This window comes from Taudactylus pleione, unplaced genomic scaffold (genome assembly GCF_031769625.1).
Source record: "Taudactylus pleione unplaced genomic scaffold, aTauple2 ptg000105l, whole genome shotgun sequence".
Classification (NCBI taxonomy): Eukaryota; Metazoa; Chordata; class Amphibia; order Anura; family Myobatrachidae; genus Taudactylus; species Taudactylus pleione.
The window spans coordinates 2,361,788-2,377,674 of NW_028284507.1; positions in this window are offsets into that span (position 1 = coordinate 2,361,788).

Here is a 15,887-nt window from a genome sequence, read left to right on the forward strand (position 1 = left end):
TGGGCAACCGGTTTTTCAGAAGATGCGCTAGCTATTTATTGAAAAAACTTACAGTTACAAATTTGCCACCAGTTGGCAATGTGGTGTTACAAATTACTTGAATCGAGCTCCAAAGCTTTCAGAACTCGAATGCAGGAACTCATGCCATCTGCAAATAGCATTAGCCTTCTCCTTCCTATGAGAAGAGGGGCCATTTGGATCCCTCCAGCCTGCTCAACTCACATGCATAATAACACTGCCAGAACAGAATCTGTCAGTTTAAGCTTTTTTTGCTACTTTTAGCAGTGAAAATGATAGTGTTAAGGTTCACAGGACGGGGCTGTGGGTATGATAAATATCCCAGTAACAAGTTCCTATCTTCCCTGCAAATAGGATCATTAAGTTTTAGGGTATTTATCTCTAAACAGCTAAATGAGCCCCTTGAAGCGAGAAATTTTTCCTCACATTGGAAGCATGGCCTACAATTTCAGATCACAACTGTCACTCTTAAGAAATGGCTTCAGCCAGAATTTGACAGCACAAATTGTATAGATGCTAGTGCTAGATCATTTCACCCAGAGTCTGCACCAAGGGCTTCAGTTGTGGGTCCAGCAAAGCAAGCCACAAACGTTTCACTAACTTGCAATTGCTGTGTAGAGGTTCTGGGCTATACAGCAGATGTCTAAGCTATTGACGTTTCTATTGAAATCCATGCCACATCAAAAACAGCAAGTGAATGACTTGGATGTCCCCATACATAGTAGTGTCACAGTGGAAATGGTGCCAGCAAGGGAAGTAACCAGGCTCAGAAGCATAAATGTGGGTAATTTGTTTCTGATGAAACCGTTATATGTTTACAAAGGAGAAACGCGTTAAGGAAATTTTGCATTTGTGTCCATTCCTGGTGAGACTCCAAAGACTGATTTATTTGGCCATTGTGAACTTAACACCATACTACAGCATATTTCTACATCAAGCTATATCTCCCTCCCCTCAAACCGGCCGATGACTTGTTGCTCCCATTGACGCTGCTCCAATATTACATCAAGTGGATGCCTTTGACTGCTCACGGGGTGCGTAATTCACCTACGTTTGCACCCTCCCACTGCCAGCGTTCTGGGTCCGGAGCTGAGAAATGTGATCCATACTGTGGTGAGGTGACTTTACGGTGGGGAGGTTGAGTACATATACCAGCTAATGAACTTGCTGATGTGTTGTTTGTTCCTTGCCGATCAGGACACTTACCTTGTTTAAATTGGAGTCTTTCTTATATCGGAACTTTATAAGGTAGAGTGGACACTTAACTTTTATACTCATCCATTTTTATTGGATTATACACAAAATATGTTTTGCAATATATGTGTTATAATCATGTTACATTAAATGAATTCATAACAATTGTAGCGCTCCCTTCTGTGTTTGTATATGTTTGCTAATTAATGAGTGTCTCCAGGACTCATATTGGGAGCTGCCATATTGATCGCAACTAATTTTCATTATTTTTTATATATATTTTCCTATTACCAAATGTTTTATTGCGCCTGATATACATATCTTTGTTATATCTGTCTGCTTATTATTGTTATAGAAGCCCATAACTGCAGCTGGTCTCATGGTGGTTCGGTCTATGCTGTGTACTGCACTGCTGTATCAGTCCCGAATAGAGAAGTCCTAGTTGTTTTAAATTACTGTAATACTTTTGAATGACTGCATAAAAATGTATTTTTATAGATGCATATTCTCATATACAGTATGTGGGGGAATCTTGGGTGAGGAAAAAACAAGTGAGCAAGTCTTCTTTATGTTTTAGTGGCCTGGAATCCATGTGGCAGTTAATGCCGGTCTTGTACAGTCTGTTAGATAATTGCAATATCCTTAGACCTACTGTACCTACAAGGCTCATTTGATATCCATACCTATTGCGCACTGGCCCTCTTTGTCTGCTAGTGGCTTCAATCAGCGACATCAGGATATTCTTTGAGTGGCAGACTATGACAAAGCTATCCAGAGGCAGCGCTGCTAAGAAACAAATCATTGAGTACCAGACAGTGGTGGCTCCAGGGGTGGGGCTGCAGCACAGTCCAAAATTCAAATAGGGGAGCCACAACAACTGCCAGTTATTCCTGGCTGGAGATGGTTGGCAGCATTTGGGATGGCAGTTGGTGTTGCTCTTCTATATATTCTACAGACATTTGGAATTTTCTTTCTCTATGCTTTGGACAGTTACATAGTTTTATAAAAAAAGTCACAGCGTTACTGTTGCCAAATTGTCCTTATAGAAGTAAATGGTTCTAATCCTAAAGTAAGTAAGTTCTCAGGATCACCCCAATAATGTCCCTATTGCTGTATGTCTGCCGATTATAGCTACATATATACTTTATAGTATCCGGATAGAAGAGCGACAATGTAGAGGTCGACATTCAATGGGGTGACACCAGATGATTGACATGCAATAGTCCGACAGGTACAAAAGGTCGACTGACAAAAGATTGAGAGTGCAAAAGGTCGACAGGGTTAAAAGGATGACAGTTTCAAATGTTTGTCAAACATATGGTAGATACACTGAAATAGAAAATATGGTGCCAGCATCTCAGTTCCCTCGCCCATTCTGTGAGACCATTGGGTAACTCAGATGGTCGATTATTGAAGGGTCTATGACCACCGCTGTGTGTTTGTAGCTGTACGCGTTGCTTGGATCTGCAAGGTTGCTGGTGGGAGTCTCACTGCATTTCCAGATGGTTGTAGCATTAGTATATTTTCGCATGGCTGCTGCATATAAAATTGCAGCTGCTAATGCATTAGTGTCCTCATCTGAATCAGGCCCACTAGGAATGAATAGCTTTTGCTTAATCACTCTTCTGTGTAAGCTACACCCAAACATATGAAGCCATAATTTCCCACTGCTGCTGTGCTGTCATATTCTTTTACTAAATAAAAATAAATTCTCCGTCCTAAACATATTGGAATTTTGGCATTTCTGAGTATGGATGAGAATGGATATTGCAGAACGGCCAATAGGGACCCTTGCATTGCATCCTATGTTCTGTGTGAATGGGTATGTAATGCCGGCTGTCGGGATGCCTCCTGTCAAAATACTGATAGTGGCATCCTGATGGTTGGTATCCTGACAGGGGTCGGGTAAGTATACTTACCCTCCCCCCTAACCCTTCTTGTAGCCTAACCCTAACCCTCCCCACCCCGCACTCTAGCCCTAACAGTCCCTGTTAGTGCCTAAACCTAAGTCTTCCCCCTTCGTGCCTAAACCTAACCATTCCCCTGAGTGCCTACCCCAACCCCCCCAGTGGAGCCTAACTCTAACCCTCTCCCCTAGGGGTGCCTAAACCCAACCCCCCCATGGGTGCCTAACCCTAGCCTCCCCCCCAAAACCTAACGATAACCCCGCCATACTACCTAAACCTAACACCCCCCCCCCGCCGCGGCTAATAGCTAAGGGCGACACGGACTTATCTCATTCGGACTTGCGTCCTTCTGTATTCCGGCATCGGGATTAAGATAGGCATCGGTATTTCGATGCCTATCTTAAGTCCCTTGTCGGGATTTAGACCGGCAGCATCGTGGCCGCCGGTCTCATAACTACATCCCGTTCTTTGTGATGAATATTGTCACAATCTAAGGTTCTTTGTGTTTGCATGTGCTTGAAGTACTCACAATAAGGTTAATACAGTTGTCAGGTGTAATGAAATAATGATTTAATAAGCAACGTTTACTCATGACTGCAGAAATTATCAAACCTGAACAGAACAATACAGAAGCAATGCAGATGGATAATCACTGGGAATGGACAAAGTTCTGTTTGCTGATGTAGATAACAATCACTGAGCTGGGAATGGAACTATTAACAGGGAGTCTATGAACACAGGTAAACTGGCAGGACCGGATGGAACCGGACTGGATATGCAAAGTTAAATACAAAAAGTCCAAGGTAGCAATGCACTGCATAAATAGATACTGATGATTGTGAAGCAAAGGAATCGGTATGATTTACCGCCAGACCCATGCCCGGCGGTTGGAATCCCGACTACGGAATCCCGGCAGAGGAGGAAATCCTGATCGTCCAAGGTAAGTATTGACTAACCTAATTCTACCCCCTAACCCTCCCTTAGGGGTGCCTAACCTTAACCTCCCCCCCCCAGTGCCTAACCCTAATCCCCCTGTGCCTAAATCTAACCCCCCCTTCCCCGCCACTTAAACCTAAGTCCCCTGGGTAGGGTGCCAAACCCTAAGTCCCCCCCAGGGGTGCCTAATGCTAACCCCCCCTTCCCTTAGCCTAAACCTAACCTCCCGGGGGGGTGCCTAACCCTAAGTCCCCCCCCCGGGAACCCTAAACCTAACCCTCCCCCCCATGGCTATCCGCGTTCAGTGTCCCTTCAATCGGAATGCGGGCGCTGGTCTCCCAGTGTCAGTAAAATGACAGGTGTCTAGATCTAGATGCCTGTCATTTAACCCTCGCCGGGACTAAGCAGTCGGGAAGCCGGCTGTCGGGATTAGGTCTGCCAGCTTCCCGACTGCATACCGAAGCAAACGTGTTAATTGCTGATAGCAACAAAGTCCAGAGTAATTGATATGCAGTTAAACAAAGTCTAGGTAAGTTGGTGCAATGTAAGTATTAATACTGATGAAGAAATAATAAAGTCCAGAGTAACTGATATACAGATAAACCAAGTCCAGGTAAGTTGGTGCATATAATAATAGTGTCCAGGATAAGTTACAAAGGAAGCAGAAAAAAATGGTTGAAGCGAGCCAAGATCCAAGGTAGTAACAGGCAGAGGATGTCTGGGAACCTGGAGCACAGTCACAGAGGCAGACTAGATGACCTGGCACTGATTGCACAGTTCTGAGGATATATAAACATAGTTCCCAGGTGCAACCCACTGCTGCTTGATTAGGGTACTCAAGACTAGCCAGAATAGAATAGGCTAGACAGGACCTCAGGCAAGAGCGACACCAGAGGTAGGGAGGAGAAACTACATAGACTGTGACAAATATCTTATAAACACACTGCAGAATCCTTCATTATAATTATTATTATCCTTTATTTCTGTGGCGCTACAAGTATTCTGCAGCGCCTTACATAGTACATAAAACTAGTAAGTGAACAAGAAACAGTAAGTGAACAAGAAACATGCAACAAGTTGTGTGTTACTCAGATTCAGGAGCTTGGTTGTTGGGAATAAATTTATGCCGCAGGTGGAGCCTATCACCGTTGCCCATCATTTGGGTACCAGGGCTCCAATATGTGTAAGAGTAAGAGTCAATTAATGTAATTAAATCAGAAAGTATAGGAGTTAAAGGGAAACAAAGAACATTTTCATTGAGAGAGATGGGAAAATAGTAATGTAATAATAATAATGTAACCTTGTTGAACAAGTTGATGAGAATCATTAGTAATATCATACAGAGCTTTCTGGTGCTCATAACACTGTCAGCCGTCCTTTTCTGTAGCAGAAAACAGAGTTCAAAGTCATTGTAAATGATATCTGCAAGTTAATAGTTCCTCAGCTGTATTTATGTATATTTATGTCTGACAATGGAGAACTACAGTCATTTTCTGTCTGCCCATGTGTTTGTTCAGCTTATGAGCAAATTGCTGGAGGGTATTAGAAATGTAGGTGGCAAGGTCATGCAATGCATGTCAGAGCTGCCTGTGAATAATTAGTGCTTTAATTGTTCCCTTTGGGAAGGATCTGGAGAATAGGAACCATTGATGACTGATGAGGAAATTTGGACTACTCTTGAGGATGGTAAGGGACTGTGCGCATGGATGAATGTGTGTTCACTTGTATAAACTGACTTACTGCATCTACACTGTGAATGTAAATGAGTCCCACATTGGTTTATATTTAAATATTGTAAGAATCATATGAAATAAAAGCCTCAACTGGTGTGTATTGTACATTACCATTCTGAAAATATGTTTTTTTATTTTTAGTATTTTGTGAAGAACACAAAGACCTAAATAGTAACAATGCAGTAACAATGCAATAAAATGAAGAGGGGGAAGGGAAGGGTAAGATAATTCAAGGAGATGTTTACGGATTTAATAAAAAATATGTTCATAGGAAAATAGCAAAATAGTGACACAAAAATGAACAGCAAGACACAATACATGGAGAAAGAGAAGGAGAGGGAATGGAAGTCAGTGTAAGCTAGGAGTGAAGAACAATACAAAGAATGCAGACTAAATTAGGATTTTGGTACTTACCGATAAATCCCTTTCTCCGATTCCACAGGGGACACTGGAGTCTCAGTACAGTGGGTATAGAAGTAGGTTAACCGGGAGCTGGCACCTTTAAAAAATTTGAATGGTAGCTAGCTCCTCCCCATCTATACACCCCTACAGGTTAGTCTAAATAAACTGTGCACGAGGGGAGCTGGAAATTAAGGAGAAAGGAGACAGAAAGGCTACAGCATTCATGTACAAAGAAGTAAACAGTGTTATAAAAGAAAAAACAACAACATTCCAATCAGACTCTGGATAAACAAACAACCGTCTGAACCTGGAAAACAATAACTAATGCAGGTAAAACAGCGCATGGTTGGCATCCAGTGTCTCCTGTGGAATCAGAGAAAGGGATTTATCGTTAAGTACCAAAATCCTAATTTCTCCTTCATCCACTAGGGGACACTGGAGTCTCAGTACAATGGGGACATCCCAGAGCTCACATCCCGGATGGGAGAGCGCTGAGAACCCTGCAAAACTGCACAGCCAAACTCTGAAGCAGAGGCCGCAAAAGTATCAAAATGGTAGAACTTTAAAAAGGTATGCCTGCCTGACCAAGTGGCCGCACAACAAAGCTGGTTTAAGGAGACTCCACAAACAGCCGCCCATGAAGGACCTACCGAGCGCTTTGAATGCACTGTACTGGAATCAGGTGGTTGTCTTGAAACCACCACATAAGCCTGTCTGATAGCCAGATGAATCCATCTAGAAATGGTTTGGTTTGAAGCCAGCCAACCTGGTCGCACCAGATCAAACAGAACAAACAAAGCATCAGACTTTCGGAGAGAAGCAGTTCTGTCTACATAAATCCGGAGTGCTCTGATAACATCTGAGGATTTAGAGGCTGGAGACTCATCCGTAAACACAGGGACCACAATTGGTTGGTTTATATGAAAAGCAGATACTACTTTTGGAAGACAAGACTCTTGTGTACGCAACTCCGCCCTATCCTCGTGGAAAATGAGATAAGGTGGACGACATGATAAAGCACTCAGTTCAGACACGCACCTCGCTGAGACGAGCACCAAAAGAAGAACAACCTTCTAAGTTAAATACTTTATCTCCACCCTCTGTAACGGCTCAAAGGTGTCAGACTGGAGAAAAGACAGTACCAAATCGAAGTCCCATGGTGCCGTTGGAGGCACAAAAGGAGGCTGAATTCTGACTACTCCTTGGAGTAAGGTCTGGATATCCGGCAATAAGGCTAATTTGCTCTGAAAGAAAATGGACAGCGCGGATACTTGTACCTTTAAGGAACCAAGACGAAGGCCTGGTGTTAAACCAGCCTGAAGGCGTGATACCTGAAATACTGACGGAGGCGAATTGCATCATTCACACCAAGCTACATACGTCTTCCATATGCGATAGTAATGTTGAGACGTAACCTCCTTCCGATCCCGCATCATGGTAGGAATCACACTAGACGGGATACAGTTTTCCTTGAGGATGGACCTGTCAATAACCACGCCATCAAACGAAGCCGCCTTAAGTCTTGATAAATAAACAGCCCTTGAAGAAGTAGGTCTTCTTGTAGTGGAAGAGGCCACGGTTCGTCTATCAACAGACTCTGTATGTGTGAGTACCACACTCATCTGGGCCAATCTGGAGCTACTAGTAGCACCTCTACATTTTCTTGCTTGATTCTTTGAAGCAATCGGTGGATGAGTGGGAAAGGAGGGAACAGGTATATGTAGTGAAACGGCCATGGTGTTGTCAGTGCATCCACTGCTGCTGCCTGCGTGTCCCTCATTCAGGAGCAGTAAATTGGTAATTGGTGGTTCAACCTCGACGCCATGAGGTCGGCCCCACCGCAGAGTCAGTTGGTGACATACATGTGGATTGAGTGACCATTCCCCGGGATGAATGTCCTGCTGACTGAGGTAGTCGGCCTCCCAATTTTCTACCCCTGGGATAAAGATTGCAGAAATCACCACTGCAAATTCCTCTGCCCAAAGCAGAATTCTGCTTACTTCCCTCATGGTGACCTGGCTTTGGTGCCGTCCTTGCGGCTTATATATGCCACAGCTGTGGCATTGTCCGACTCTACTCTGATTGCCTGACCCTGCAACAGTGGATGCACCAGCTGGAGTGCATAAAACACTGCCCTTAATTCTAGAATATTTATAGGCAGTCCTGACTCTTACTGAGTCCAGTGACTCGTGTCTGTGGTGAGTAGAATCCAATCCCACACTGCAAACCATCTTCCTGCCAACAGGTGAGAGGGATTCAACCACCAAATTAGAGATGTTTGAGTTTTGGGGGACAATAGGACTCGCTGGTGGAGAAAGAGGTGGGATCCTGACCACTGGGATAGAAGGTCCAATTGAAATGGCCAGGCATGAAATCTCGCATATTGAATCACCTCGAAGATCGCCACCATCTTCCCCAGAAGGTGAATACAGAGATGTACAGGCACTCTGCGATGTCGCAGTATCAGACGCACCATGTGCTGAATGGAGGAGACCTTGTCTTGACGTAGAAATACCTTTTGTTCCACCGTTTTCAAATTTCATGTCCAGGAATAGCAGGAATTGTGTTGGTATCAGAGAGGATTTTTGGAAATTGAGAATCCACCCATGCTGTAAGAGAAGACTCTGAGTTAGTTGAATGTCCAGTAACAAGTGAGTTACTGACGGGGCCTTGATCAGGAGGTCGTCCAAGTATGGAACAATGATAACCCCCTAAAGACGAAGCAGGGCCATCATAACAGCCATGACTTTCGTGAACATTCTTGGTGCCGACGAAGACTGAAAGGTAAGGCCTGAAATTGCAAATGAGAGTCTAGTACCGCAAATCGAAGAAATGCCTGATGAGGAGGCCAGATGGGGATGTGGAGAAAGGCATCCTTTATGTCTAGGGACACAAGAAACTTGTCCTTCTCGAGTCCTGCTATAACGTACTGGAGAGACTCCATCTTGAACTTGAAGGCTCGGAGATAAGGGTTTCGATCCTTGAGGTTGAAAATGGGTCTCATTGAATGGTCTGGCTTGGGCGCCACAAACAAGCTGGAATAAAAACCCTGACCTCTCTGAGGGGTTGGAACATTCACTACCACCTGAGACAATAACAGCTTTTGTATTGCTTCCTGAATTAGCACTTGCCTTTCTGATGCCAGAGGTAAACCGGTTGTGAAAAAACAAGAAGGCGGTTGGATCTTGAAATCCAATTTCATACCCTGAGTAATGATGTCCCAGACCCAGGCGTCCGGACAGAATTTGATCCACACTTCTTTGAAGTGCAGGAGACGAGCTCCCACCCTGGGATCCCCCAAGTGAGAAGGGAGAGCATCATGCAGAAGGCTTTGCTGCAGTCTTCTCCTGCTGAGGCGCAGATGTAGAGGAAGCCGAAGCTCTACCACGGCCTCTGGTACTGCGGGAGAAGACTAGAGCTCTGCTGGAATGACCTCTAAACCTTCCAGGGGCACGAAAGGACCAAAAGGATGGTCCTGCTGCAGGTCATCTAGGAGGAGGAGCAGCAGATGGTAGGTAAGTGGATTTACCACCTGTGGCTTGTGAGATCCACCTATCTAACTCCGTACCGAATAGAATGTCCCCCGTAAAGGGAAGGGCCTCTACTGCTCTCTTAGACTCCGCATCTGCTTGCCATTGATGCAGCCAAAGAGCTCTTCTAGCTGAGATAGCTAAAGCCGAGGATCTAGCAGAAAGACCACATATGTCCTTAGAAGCTTCCCCAAGGAAAGATCTGATTCTGCAATTTGTTCGGCCAGCAGAATGAGATCTTCAGTTTGTGTTCCGGTCTTCAGACCCTCTGCAAGTTGCGTTGCCCAAGCTTCTACAGCCTTATTTACCCAACAGCTAACTAGCGCTGGATGCAGGGATACCCCTTCTACTGTATATATAGACTTTAATGTGTTTTCCAGCTTCCTGTCAAAGGATTCTTTAAGGGAAACAGCCCCAGGTACCGGGAGTACTGTCTTTTTAGAAAGTCGGGACACTGAGGGATCCACTGCTGGAGGAGTTTCACATAATTTCCTGCTTTCTGGAGGAAAGGGGTAATAAGATAAAGATTTCTTTGAAACTTTTTATCTGGGTGTTTCCACGTTGAGGTTAGTATTTCATCCAACTCCTCTGATGCTGGAAAAGTGACAGCCTGTTTAAGTCTCTTACTAAAAATATACGGTCTAGCAGTCACCTCTAAGTCCTCCACATGTAAAACTTGGTGTACTACAGTAATTAATGCTTCTATGCCCTGAGTAGCAGGTTCTGACTCCTGAAGAATCTGAACCTCATCTTCTTCAACCTCGCCCTCTTCTGGTTCCTGCATTTCTTACTCCTCTGATTCATCCCACCGCAAGGGATTCTGAATCAATCTCTTATGAGGGACATTATAAGACGAGGCTGCAGGAGGGACCTGGGACATTACCTTTGTAAGTCCCTCAACAGACCTTGCTAATGAACGAGCCCATTCTGGTGTCTGTCTGATCACTTCCCTGTCTCTATGAGCAGCTTCCAGCTCTGCAGACAGATTAGACATAACAGATGTCAATTGATCAGACCATATAGGCTGAATAGGTGAGTCAACAGTCTGAGACACACAATTGTCACACAGCAGGGAATTATTGTCCCTGTGTGAACTTCAAGAAACAAAAAGGGGTGAGAGCCGCACAGGATACAGATACTAAAAAATATAAATATGAATCAAACCAACATAACAGAAATTAGCATAAACCACTAGTGGTAATAATTTGATTGTTGGCGGTGCTCCCCGGAGCCAGAAGTATACATTCAGAACAAGGTAAGAGAGAAAAGCAGACTCTTGTTTAGGGGCACTACTTGTAATGTAAATTGAAAATAATTAAAACTTAGCATTTAATATCAATAGTTAGAAAAAATTGGAAAGACAATAAACATATAACGTATGTTCACACATACAGTAGAAGGATAAATCAACAAATCACGATCTCCTTGCGTATAACATTATACCCTGCTGCGAAATAATGGAGATAATATATATCTAAATCTCCTATAAGCAGACTGCTAGCAATCAATACAGTCTAACAGTAATACACTGTTGCTCAAACAGCACACTTCTACTGGTTCATGCACAACCTATAGCCTTGAAAACAAGGATACACTTCTGCAACATTGTAATCCAGATATAATATGTAACACACAGTATCCAAGGCCAAATAACCCAGCCTAAACACAAATTTGATTTTAAGGTAGTGTGTAAATATCAGAGAATAAACATGGGGTCTATTAGCAATCCAAGTATCCTAGCAATGATTCACTATTGCTAAAATAACACACTTTCACAGATTTACAGACATCCTATAATCATAGATGAAATTGGAATACACTCCCGCAATTCTCTAGCTCAATTATGAAATGTAACAAATTATAGTCACAATATCACAAATAGATGTATAAGTGGTCAATGCTGTCTTTCACAACAATTTATAACATATATTGAACCACAATCAAACAACATATGTTATTCGCACAGTGATGTGTTAAGAAAAAAATCCTAGGGTCTAAAGACTGCTATAGTCTATTATTAGAGGACCATATATAGTAAGTAATCAGGTTACATATTAACGTGTTGTTTGATTAGCACAAATTTACACACTCATCGGTCAGCAAAATAAGTTTAAAGAGAATAATTAAACTTCTAAATAGCAGCATGCCCTAAGATTGAAATGAATTGCTACTAACAATATCAATCATGTTCCCAACATGTATTTTAGCAAAGTTGCCACACAATAATAGAATAACCATTGATACTTAGCTATCCGTAGGGGTGGGTTAAAAACTCAGTCATTCATATTCCACTGTGGTCTGATATCCATAGGGCCGCAGTGCCTGGATACTTGGTTCCGTGTGTGGGTGCATGCAGGTCGGGCCGGGAGCTCGCGACAGTGATAGAGGGATTCCCTCCCTGTAGTATTGTCAGGCAACAGCATGAGTCACGGAGCAGCTTCCCCATTTGAGGTGCGCTGTAATAGGAGGCACACGGCTATGAACAGCGGGTCTCTCACATGCTGTTTCCAGGAAGATACCTGGCCGCTACCCACCTCCTTGATAAGATGTAGGAGCCGCGCCGCTATGAGCAGCGGGTCTCTAATCCACGCTGTTTCCAGGAAAATACCTAGCCGCTGCCTGCTTCCATAATAAGGTAAATGACGTACGTTTCACCTTTAGCCGGGCTTGTTCACACAGAGAACTTCACTGCACAATTCTTGCAGGAGAGTGATTTTTGTGCAGCCTTAGAACCCTTGGTAGAAATGCTGGCAATACCCTGTCACACCCACACACTCACACACACACACACAAGTGAAGGGACAGTGAAGTGAATATAGAGACTGTATAGAAGAGGAAAGGGGCATAGAGGGAGATATGCTATGACCCTTTGCAGCGCTAAATGAATAGTGCTATTGTATGCTGATGAACAGCTGTACTGGCCTGATTTAGTAACAGAGCCGGGAAACAGTCTCCTCGTGCAGCAGCTTGCATAAAATGGCCACCAGCCTCTTTACAGCAGCGCTGGGGCTGCTGGGAGGCAGGAGCAGAAATATGCTTTTGGCTCCGCCCCCCCCGCTATGGCGCCCATTCCCAGCACTAGCGGTCTGCTGCAGAGTACACCCGCCTAACGTCCTGGCTCACCTGCTAGCCAGAAAGCCAGGACACACTAACCTGAAGGCTGCCTATGCTGCCGGCGGCGGGTTTTGCTGTGGGAGCCCGCGACATGTGCCGCATGCAGCTCATCTTGGGACTTCCCAGAGACTGAAGTCTCTGTAGCAAGAGACCTCAGCGCACACCACAAGCAGCTGCGGGGAGGTCTCCCTGGCAGCTCCAATGGCGCAGACAAGCAGGGGCAGTGAGCTGCCTGTCTGTGTCCTCAATGCTTGCATTTTGCTAGAGGAAGATCATCTATTTAAGAGCCCTAAGGAGTCTAGGTCCAGCTCCCAGGGCACAAATTTTAGACTGACCTGTAGGGGGGTATAGAGGGGGAGAAGTTAGCTACCATTCACATTTTTTAAAGGTGCCAGCTCCTGGTTAACCCACTTCTATACCCACTGTACTGAGACTCCAGTGTCCCCTAGTGGATGAAGGAGAAATATAATTTAAGGGGGTTTTCAGTCTCCAATTAGACCAGGAGGTCCAAGTTTTAATAAAACTGTCAGGAGTGTCACAAAGAGTAGCTGTAGAAGTAGGAGTCAATATGATAGATCACCCAAGTACTGTTGATAGGGAAGTTTAGGTGAAGATGGAGGACAACTTCTTCTAGTGACGAGCTATTTTACATTTGGCTGCATTCAAAATCTTTTAATATGTTTTTAGTAGGGAGGGGGGTATGCGGTATGGGTCTTGGAGAAAGAGAGTAAAATAAGGAATCTGGCATCCGAAACATCAGTAATAGACCAAATGAGATCATGATCCTTAGTCCAGAAGTGTTTTGGGCTTTTATTTATAAAGCAGCTTTCCGTCGGGTTGAAAGTGAAAATTGAAAACACCCCCCCCCCCATCAGTGTAAAGCACGCCTGACTGCGGGTGCCTTTTTAAATTTTCACATCCAACCCGCCAAGAAGAAGCGGCTTACAGAAGCCACTGGTTCGTAAATAAAGCACTTTATGTGAGGGCAGGTCCACCATATGAGCAACAGGGAGTCGCTCTGGCAACAGGAGCACCAGCAAAGGTCTGATGAAGCAGGAAAAACAGCATGTAGGCGAGTAGGCACTAATTATCAAAGAAATATAAATTTATGAGACTTTTCCTTAACACTACCTGATTTGGAGCTTTTGGCTCGATTGACTAATTGTAAATAATTCTTCTGGGTCAAGGGACTTACCCATGTCCTTTTCCGTGGCTAATTTATGGGCACCTATCTGGGGTTGGTTATACGATACTAGTAATTAAGGTAGAAATGAATCCTTTAGAGGTAGGACTATGATGGCATAGAGATTCTACTGGAGAGCATTATATCGTGGAGTTAGAGCTGTGTAATGAGTGTTAAAACTTCCGAAACTGTAGCTATTGATAGAACGCAGTTTGTGTTAACGCAAATCATGAGCATAATGAGGCAAAATCTGGAAAGGACCATAGAGGAACAAGATCTAGTGGAAATAGTATGTTATATGCTCACCAATTATGGAAAGAGGTATGATCAAGTCATGGGAGGAATGCATTATTGTTCCATAACAGATGTGACAGCATAACGGAGGTGATAAAAATGAGAGCAGTATTCTTATAGCGAGAGCAGGAATTTTATAGTAGTGAACAATTTTGATTCAAGAGGCAGAGCCATAGGTTTGATCAAGAACAAACAGTTGGAGAACATAATTTAAGAGTGTTGGCTTCTATAGTGGACCAAATGCCTGATTTAGAGTTTTACAGCCTTGCACAGCTGCAGGGGCCATCTGGTGTACATAGATGCCTCCTGACAGCATTGCAGAACTGAGTGCTGCATCATAACATGCAGCATCTGATCTCTTGTGAGGCCAGGAAGACAGGAAATGTAGTGTCGCTAACCCTCTATAGATAGCACACCTGATCTCCTTGCTCATAAGGGTCTGCTGCATAAAATACCTGACCACTCTATCAAAGTCCTTTTCTGCATCGACTGCCACCACCAAAGCAGGAAGAGCATGGCTATGAGCTATATGAATTAGATCAATCATTTCCCTGGTATTATCTGTAGCTTGTCTGTCTGGTAGAAAGCTCACATGGTCCAGGCGGACCAAAGACTTTATGACAGATCCTAGCCTGTTAGCCAGTAATTTAGCAAACAATTTAAGGCCAAAACTAAGGAGTGATATTGGTCTACAGATGCTTGTTTCCGTAGGATCTATTCCAGGCTTAAGGCTTACAACAATGTCAGCTCTGGCAGTGGCCTCGTCAAGCTTTATGCCAAAAAGTAAAGAGTTAAACAGTCCCAGTAGCTGTTAAATCACATCTGTGTATTTCTTTTCAGAGATATCTCTATTAAGGAAATTGGAATGGATACGGGATGCCAGCGCTCGGGATCCCGGTGGTCAGAATCCCGATGCTGGCGTCCAGACATGGTTAGAATACCGACACTTTTTGGTCAGTATTCTAGCCCTCCCCCTCTCCCTGCCTTAACCCTCCCTCCCCGGTGCCTAAACCTAACTCTCCCCACTTAGTGCCTAACCCTAACCCCCCGCTAAACCTACCCCAACCCCGCCACTTACCATCGGGATTCCGGCGCCCGGATTCTGCCAAGTGTCGGGATTCCAGTGCCGGCATTTGGAGCGCTGGAATCTCCGCAGTCGGGATATTGACCACTTCTCCTCTATTAAGGAAGGTAGTTAGCTCTGCTGAAAGTCTGGGAAGATGTCAAGATCAAAGAAAGACAAGCACTATTATCCGTAGTTGCTGAGGGTCTGTGGTTTCAAGTGGGAGGTTGTATAATGAAGCATAAAATTCTTTGAATTGTTGAGTCATATCTTTAGGGTTGTATGTGAATTCACCATTAGCACACTGGGGAAAGATTATCCTATAATGTGTGTGCTTGGCCTTTAACTTTTGGGCTAGTAGGGTTTCTGCTTTATTTCTTTCTTGTAGTATCTCTGCTGGACTCGCTGGAGAAATTTTTTTTATAATGATTTTGATTCAATTGCCCCTTGTTGTGATACAATTTTCAAATACATTTTCTTGGGGGAGGAAGCTTTCTTGTCTAAGAGGTAGAT